The sequence below is a fragment of the Arachis stenosperma genome, chromosome 1 (assembly GCF_014773155.1).
Source record: "Arachis stenosperma cultivar V10309 chromosome 1, arast.V10309.gnm1.PFL2, whole genome shotgun sequence".
Taxonomy (NCBI): domain Eukaryota; kingdom Viridiplantae; phylum Streptophyta; class Magnoliopsida; order Fabales; family Fabaceae; genus Arachis; species Arachis stenosperma.
In genome coordinates, this window is record NC_080377.1 from 22,593,425 (window position 1) to 22,602,114 (window position 8,690).

The following is an 8,690-nucleotide window of genomic DNA, read 5'->3' on the forward strand; positions in this document are numbered from 1 at the left end:
CATCATACTTAACTAGGAGAATCAATAACACTATCTGGATTCTGAGTTCCTAAAGAAGCCAACCATTCTGAATTTCAAAGGATAGACTGAGATGCCAAAACTGTTCAGAGGCAAAAAGCTAAAAGCCCCGCTCATCTAATTAATACTGATCTTCATAGATGTTTTTGGAATTCATTGCATATTCTCTTCTTTTTATCTTATTTGATTTTCAGTTGCTTGAGGACAAGCAACAATTTAAGTTTGGTGTTGTGATGAGCGGATAATTTATACGCTTTTTGGCATTGTTTTTAGTATGTTTTTAGTATGATCTAGTTAGTTTTTAGTATATTTTTATTAGTTTTTAGTTAAAATTCACTTTTCTGGACTTTACTATGAGTTTGTGTGTTTTTCTGTGATTTCAGGTATTTTCTGGCTGAAATTGAGGGACCTGAGCAAAAATCTGATTCAGAGACTGAAAAGGACTGCAGATGCTGTTGGATTCTGACCTCCCTGCACTCGAAGTGGATTTTCTGGAGCTACAGAAGCCCAATTGGCGCGCTCTCAACGGCGTTGGAAAGTAGACATCCTGGGCTTTCCAGCAATATATGATAGTCCATACTTTGCCCAAGATTTGATGGCCCAAACCGGCGTTCAAAGTCACCTCAATAAATCCCAGCGTTAAACGCTGGAACTGGCACCCAAATGGGAGTTAAACGCCCAAACTGGCATAAAAGCTGGCGTTTAACTCCAAGAAGAGTCTCTACACGAAATTGCTTCATTGCTCAGCCCAAGCACACACCAAGTGGGCCCGGAAGTGGATTTTTATGTCATTTACTCATCTTTGTACACCTTAGGCTACTAGTTATCTATAAGTAGGACCTTTTACTATTGTATCTGGAGACTTTGGTAGCTATCTTCGTTTTATGCTATCTTAGATCATTGGGAGGCTGGCCATTCGGCCATGCCTAGACCTTATGCTTATGTATTTTCAACGGTGGAGTTTCTACACACCATAGATTAAGGTGTGGAGCTTTGCTGTACCTCGAGTATTAATGCAATTACTATTGTTCTTCTATTCAATTCCGCTTGTTCTTTGTCCAAGATATCACTTGTTCTTCAACTTGATGAAGGTGATGATCCGTGACACTCATCATCATTCTCACCCATGAACAAGGTGACTGACAACCATTCTTGTTCTACAAGCAATCAAAGCTCTAGTGAATATCTCTTGGATTCCTGATAACACGATGCATGGTTGATCGCCTGACAACCGAGTGCTCGCCTGACAAACGAGCCAGCCATTCCGTGAGATCAGAGTCTTCGTGGTATAGGCGAGAACTGATGGCGGCATTCAAGAGAATCCGGAAGGTCTAACCTTGTCTGTGGTATTCTGAGTAGGATTCAATGATTGAATGACTGTGACGTGCTTCAAACTCCTGAAGGCGGGGCGTTAGTGACAGACGCAAAAGAATCACTGGATTCTATTCCGGCCTGATTGAGAACCGACAGATGGATAGCCGTGCCGTGACAGGGTGCGTTGAACATTTCCAATGAGAGGATGGGAGGTAGCCACTGACAACGGTGAAACCCTTGCATAAGCTTGCCATGGAAAGGAGTAAGAAGGATTGGATGAAGACTGTAGGAAAGCAGAGAGACGGAAGGGAAGGCATCTTCATACGCTTATCTGAAGCTCTCACCAATGATATACATAAGTATCTCTATCTTTATCTTTATGTTATTTTCGTTTATCACTATACCCATTTGAGTCTGCCTGACTGAGATTTACAAGGTGACCATAGCTTGCTTCATACTAACAATCTCCGTGGGATCGACCCTTACTCACGTAAGGTATTACTTGGACGACCCAGTGCACTTGCTGGTTAGTTGTGCGAAGTTGTGTAATGCCATGGAATTGAACTACCAAAGTTTTTGGAGTTCATGACCGGGGACTATGAGAGTTGTGAAAAGTATTGTTCACAATTTCGCGCACCAACCTCCCTTAGCACCCTATCGTATACTTTTTCCAAATTAATAAACACCATATGTAGATTCTTTTATTACTACGATACCTCTCTATCATCCTTCTTAATAGGTATGTAGCTTCAGTGGTAGATCTGCTTGGCATAAAACCAAATTGGTTCTCTATTACTTGTGTTTCTTGTGTCAGCCTCTTTTTTATCACCCTAAACCATTTTCAGATTAATACATAAAAATTAATAACCAAAAATATCCTCACTAAAGAAATTAAAATACAAAAGATAACCATAATATTATTTAAAGCTTCTTCCCTTTCTACTCAACAAGAACCCTACTGAATTAATACTACTACCATTGTTTGACCATCATCATCATTAGCATCATCATTTGATCTGTTCTTCTTCGTATTTCATTTTGTGTAACCGCTCAAGCACCCACACTTCAACAAAGAAAAAAAACAAAAGGAAATTTCTAAAAAAATTGGGGAAAAACAGGAAAAACAGGAATAGAGAATAAAAATGGTAGAGTATGAAGTGTGAAGGCAAACATTTGAAGAAGACAACACAACAATGACGAGGAGAATTTACAGTGGAGTGAGCGATGAGCCAACAAAAAGAAGAGTATTAAATGACAGCGAGCGACGGCAAGCACAGTAGGCCAGTGGACCTTACTAATGCACGACTCCGTTTCAGTCTTATACTCAACCCAGTCATTGTCAAATTGGCAATTAATTGGTGCATTCAGAACCAAAGAGGGAAAAGAAGTAAAAGAAAAATAAAGAAGAAAGCAGCAGTAATTCCTTTAGTTGAGGATAAAATAAATGTTAAATATATTTTAAAGACTCATTTTCAATTCAATTTTTTGCTTTTCAAATTTTCAATTCTATCTCATTAAAGTTTCAAAACAAGCTTTAAAAGTTCGCATACAACTTCAAATACAACGTTTATAACTAAAAAAATCAAAATGCACAATCCAATAAAGTATTACACCATAGCAACATCAAAACAACAAAAAAAAATCAACAACTAGAATCAATAAATCAGAATCAGAAAAGTTAGCATAAACAACTTAGAATTAGAATCATAGCATGAACAACTCAGAATCAGAGAAATTTTAGCATAATGTAGGAAAGTACTGCACCATCAACAACTCAAAATCAGTAATTCAGAATCAGAATCATCATAAACAACTCAAAATCAAAAAAATTTCATCATAAACAATATAGTGAAGCATTACACCATAGAACCACCATCATATTTAGAATCAAAAAATTCAACAACCAACAACTCAGAAATTAGAATAAATAAAATTAACAAAATAACCAAAAATAAATCGAGGCAGCATTGCTTACTGGTGGCGAAGGAGGAAGGAAGGTGCCGGAGGAGAAAAGTTCGGCGATGGGGTGGTGGTTAGGTTCCAGGAAGGGTTTAGGATGTTAGGGTTGGGTTTGTTGTAAAGAGAGAGAGAGAGAGAGAAGGGAAGGTGGGGTAACAGAGAGCTTGAAGACAGTGACGCTGTGCGTGGAGTTCGAGATGACGAGGAGAAGATGGCCGAGCAGGAGCAGTTCAAGAAGGCAAGTGAAGATCTCCAAGCAACGGTTTCACATCGAGGAAAAGAGGCTGAGTGGCAGAGACGTTCGACGGCGAGACGACACCTTTTATTTGTCACAATGCCGGTGGCGATAGTACCCCGGCTGAGGAGAGGAGTTCGACGATGGCAGGGTTGCTGCCTTCGGCAATGGTAGGGGCTGGGTAATGAGTTTTGAACTTTTGATGAGGATAAGTCATATGATGAGTGGGTTTAGGGTTAGAAGAAGGGAAGCAGCCGAGCAGGGGTGTTTTCTATTTTTTTTAGTAATTTAAAAAACTAGAAATCTTAAAAAAATTGGCCGATTCAATCGATTTACCAGTTAACTACCAGTTTGATCGGTTATCTCTATATATACAATTTATATAGAGATATGACCATTGAACTGACTCACTTTGAGAATTCCTAATTGTTATAGTTATCGTATATTTGTCAATAGAATATTCTTATGATGAACATAATATTAGAAATTTTCTTTTGCCCGGTGACTATCATAGTAATTGACAATGTATTTAGTATACTTTGTTTTCGGATACCTAGTACCCTATGATGCTAGTTGAATGAACATTGGGTATGATTTAAATACTTATAGAATTAATAACTAGTCAATATGAAATCCATCAACTATGGTAATGAGTTTGAGCTCTACAATTATAATGGATGAAATAAACAATGTCTTGGCCTAGGGGTTTGAATGAATTAAGAAATGAGTTTCTTAAGTCATTCATAATTCATATAATAATGGTAACAAGTTAGAGTTTGACAGTCAAACTGTACTCTAAAAATTAGCCAAGAGCTGAAAAGATAGAAGGACTTATATTTTTGTTCATCGTGGATTCTTAGTAAAAAAATATTATTAGTTTATACTATCGGGTCACTAACGAATGTTCTAATCCTTGGTAAATAATTATTTAATTATTATTTTTATTTAATCAAATAAATAATTATATTAATTCAAATGAAATATTATTATATTTTTTACTAACTCCATGAATATAATAATATGATAATTAAAAATATTAAATAATTAATTATTTATTCTTTGATTAGTTTTAAATATAGATAAGATCCTAACTAATTTTGTTTTAAATTAAATTATAATTTAATTCATAAATCAGTCACTAATCTCATTATATATATATATATGGTATCTTCTCATGAGGCCACCATTTAAACATGTTGTCAAGAGAAGAAAAGAAAAATTTGTCGCCTATTAGACAGTTGATTCTAATAATAGAGGCTGGAGTTCAAAGCAAAAACTCTGTTTCTACCGTTATATCTCACAAAAATATAAAATTCAAAATCCAAATAGAACAAAATACATAATTCAAACTGAGAAACTTTCTTATGATCAAATACTTGTGATTAATCTTGTATTTTATAATCTATCTATATCCTTACTCTTATGTTATTATTCTAAACATTATATTATCTTTAAACTTTGTCATATTCTTACTCTAATGACATTATAGTGTCTCTATACCCTTATTATTATGTTATTATTCTAAACTTTTTTAAACAACTAAACACATTTTAAAACTCCATCCCATAATCTGCTAAAAATAAGCGTAGCGGTAAAAGCCATTCATATGTTGGTTAGCCTAATGAGCACACCTAGTGATAAGTCCTCCTTAAAGGTAGTAAATCCATTGGTAAGCTAGGGTGGTCCTGTAGCATAAGTGATGAGCGGATAATTTATACGCTTTTTAGCATTGTTTTTAGGTAGTTTTTAGTATGATCTAGTTACTTTTAGGGATGTTTTCATTAGTTTTTATGCTAAATTTACATTTCTGGACTTTACTATGAGTTTGCGTGTTTTTCTTTGATTTCATGTATTTTCTGACTGAAATTGAGGGACCTGAGCAAAACTCTGATAGGAGGCTGACAAAGGACTATTGATGCTGTTGGAATCTGACCTCCCTGCACTCAAAATAGATTTTCTGGAGCTACAGAACTCTAAATGGTGCGCTCTCAACGGTGTTGAAAAGTAGACATCCAGAGCTTTCCAGCAATATATAATAGTCCATACTTTGTTCGAGATTAGATGACGCAAACTGGTGCTCAACGCCAGTTCCATGCTGTATTCTAGAGTCAAACGCCAGAAACACGTCACGAACCAGAGTTGAACGCCCAAAACACGTTACAACTTGGCGTTCAACTCCAAGATAAGCCTCAGCTCGTGTAACATTCAAGCTCATCCCAAACATACACCAAGTAGGCCCCAGAAGTGGATTTATGCATCAATTACTTACTTCTGTAAACCCTAGTAGCTAGTTTAGTATAAATAGAACTTTTTACTAGTGTATTAATCATCTTTGATCAGTTTATGCGATCTTAGATATTGGGAGCTGGCCATTCGGCCATGCCTGGACCTTCATCACTTATGTATTTTCAACGGTGGAGTTTCTACACACCATAGATTAAGGGTGTGGAGCTCTGCTGTACCTCAAGTTTCATTGCAATTACTTCTATTTTGGCGCCGTTGCCAGGGATTGTTCGAGTATGGACAACTGACGGTTCATCTTGTTGCTCAGATTAGATAATTTCTTTTTCAAAAACTTTTCAAAAATCTTTCAAAAAATTTTTTATTCCTATTTTCAAAATTTTTTTAAAAATAAATCATTCTATGGCTTCAAAACATTTAAGAATGGATTCCAGAGTTTCATGAAGCATGTTGAATCCTGGCTGGCTGCAAAGCCATATTCAAACTCCTTTGGAATTGGTCTTCAACTAATCACCACAATGCATGTAATTCCATCCTAAAGCTGACGGGCTATTAAGCCATGTCCAACCCTTTGATTGGAGCTTTGGGCTAATATTAAAAGATTCCTGAAATTCTTCTTAAAGATTTTGAATTTCTTATTTTCTTTTTCCTATATATTTTTTGAAAAAATAAAATAAAATACAAAAAAATCATAAAATCATAAAAACCAAAAATATTTTGTGTTTCTTGTTTGAGTCTTGAGTCAATTTTTAAGTTTGGGGTCAATTGCATGTTTTTAAAATTTAAGCATTATTTTTCGAAAAATTCATGCATTCATGGTGTTCTTCATGATCTTCAAGTTGTTCTTAGTAAGTCTTCTTGTTTGATCTTGATGTTTTCTTGTTTCGTGTCTTTTATTGTTTTTCATATGCATTTTTGCATACATAGTGTCCATGCATTAAAGATTTCTAAGTTTGGTGTCTTGCTTGTTTTCTTTGCATCAAAAAATTTTTCAAAAATATGTTCTTGATGTTCATCATAATCTTCAAAGTGTTTTTGGTGTTCATCTTGACATTCATAGTGTCCTTGCATGCATTCCTTGTTTTGATCCAAAAATAAAAGAGAAAAACACAATTATGACGTTTTAAAAATATTTTTTTCTCTCATAATTAAAATTTCAAAAATCAAAAAATATGTTTTCCTTATTTCTCTCCTAATTTTCGAAAATTTGAGTTGACTTAGTCAAAAAATTTTAAATTAGTTGTTTCTCATGAGTCAAGTCAAATTTTCAATTTTAAAAATCTTATCTTTTCAAAATTTTTTTCAAAAATTAAATCTTTTTTATTTTTTTATTTAATTTTCGAAAATCTTTTTAAATATTTTTCAAAAAAATCTTTTTCTTAATTTTATCTTGATTTTCAAAAATTATACTAACAAGTAATATGATTGATTCAAAAATTTGAAGTTTGTCACTTTCTTGTTAAGAAAGGTTCAATCTTTAAATTCTAGAATCTTATCTTTTAGTTTCTTGTTAGTTAAGTAATTAATTTTAATTTTAAAAATTAAATCTATCTTATCTTATCTTTTATATCATATCTTTTTCAAAATTTTATCTTTTTCAAAAATTTGATTTTAAAATATCTTTTCTAACTTCTTATCTTCTTATCTTTTCAAATTTGATTTTAATATCTTTTTCAACTAACTATTTGACTTTTTGTTTGTTTCTTATCTTTTTCAAAACCACCTAACTACTTTTCCCTCTTTAATTTTCGAAAATATCTCATCTCTTTTTCAAAAATTCTTTTTAATTGTTTTAAATTTTAATTTTAATTATATCTTATCTTTAATTTTCGAAAATCATTAACTACTTTTCAAAATTATTTTTGAATTCTCTCTCTCTTCGCTTCTTCTATTTATTTATTTATTTACTAACACTTCTCTTCACCTCTCTTCATCTCCAATCACTGCCTCTATCCTCACCCTTGTGATTGGATTCTCCACTCTTATTCCTTTCTTCTTCTACTAATAATAAGGATCCTCTTTGTCCGGATATAGAGGATTCCTCTTCCTTTTTCTTTTTCTCTTCTCTTTCATATGAGCAGGAATAAGGAAAACGGCATCTTTGTTGAAGCTGATCCAAAACCTGAAAGGACTCTGAAGAGGAAACTAAGAGAAGCTAAATTACAACAATCCAGAGGCAACCTTTCTGAAATTTTCGAACAAGAGAAGGAGATGGCAGCCGAACCCAACAACAATCATGCAAGGAGGACGCTTGGTGATTTCACTAAACCAACGTCCAAGTTTGATGGAAGAAGCATCTCAAGTCCTGCCATTGGAGCAAACAATTTTGAGCTGAAACCTCAATTAGTTGCTTTGATGCAACAGAACTGCAAGTTTCATGGACTTCCATCTAAAGATCCTTATCAGTTTTTAACTGAGTTCTTGCAGATTTGTGAGACTGTTAAGACAAATGGAGTAGATCCTGAAGTCTACAGGCTCATGCTTTTCCCTTTTGCTGTAAGAGACAGAGCTAGAACATGGTTGGACTCACAACCTAAAGATAGCCTGCACTCCTGGGATAAGCTGGTCACGGCCTTCTTGGATAAATTCTTTCCTCCTCAAAAGTTGAGCAAGCTTAGAGTGGATGTTCAGACCTTCAAGCAAAAAGATGGTGAATCCCTCTATGAAGCTTGGGAAAGATACAAGCAGATGACCAAAAAGTGTCCTTCTGACATGTTTTCAGGATGGACCATATTAGATATATTCTATTATGGTCTATCTGAGTTTTCCAAAATGTCATTGGACCATTCTGCAGGTGGATCCATTCACTTAAAGAAAACGCCTACAGAAGCTCAAGAACTTATTGACATGGTTGCAAATAACCAATTCATGTACACTTCTAAGAGGAATTCCGTGAATAATGGGACGCCTCAGAGGAAGGGAA

The 8,690-nt window shown here is 34.5% G+C and overlaps 1 non-coding gene across 1 annotated transcript; it reads right to left on the reverse strand.

Annotated features, from left to right (window-relative positions):
- Positions 1-8,377: 8,377 nt before the first annotated feature.
- On the reverse strand, positions 8,378-8,481 carry LOC130953529 (small nucleolar RNA R71). The gene has a single exon (XR_009075703.1). It is a non-coding gene; the product is annotated as a small nucleolar RNA R71 (small nucleolar RNA).
- Between the last annotated feature and the right edge of the window lie 209 nt (positions 8,482-8,690).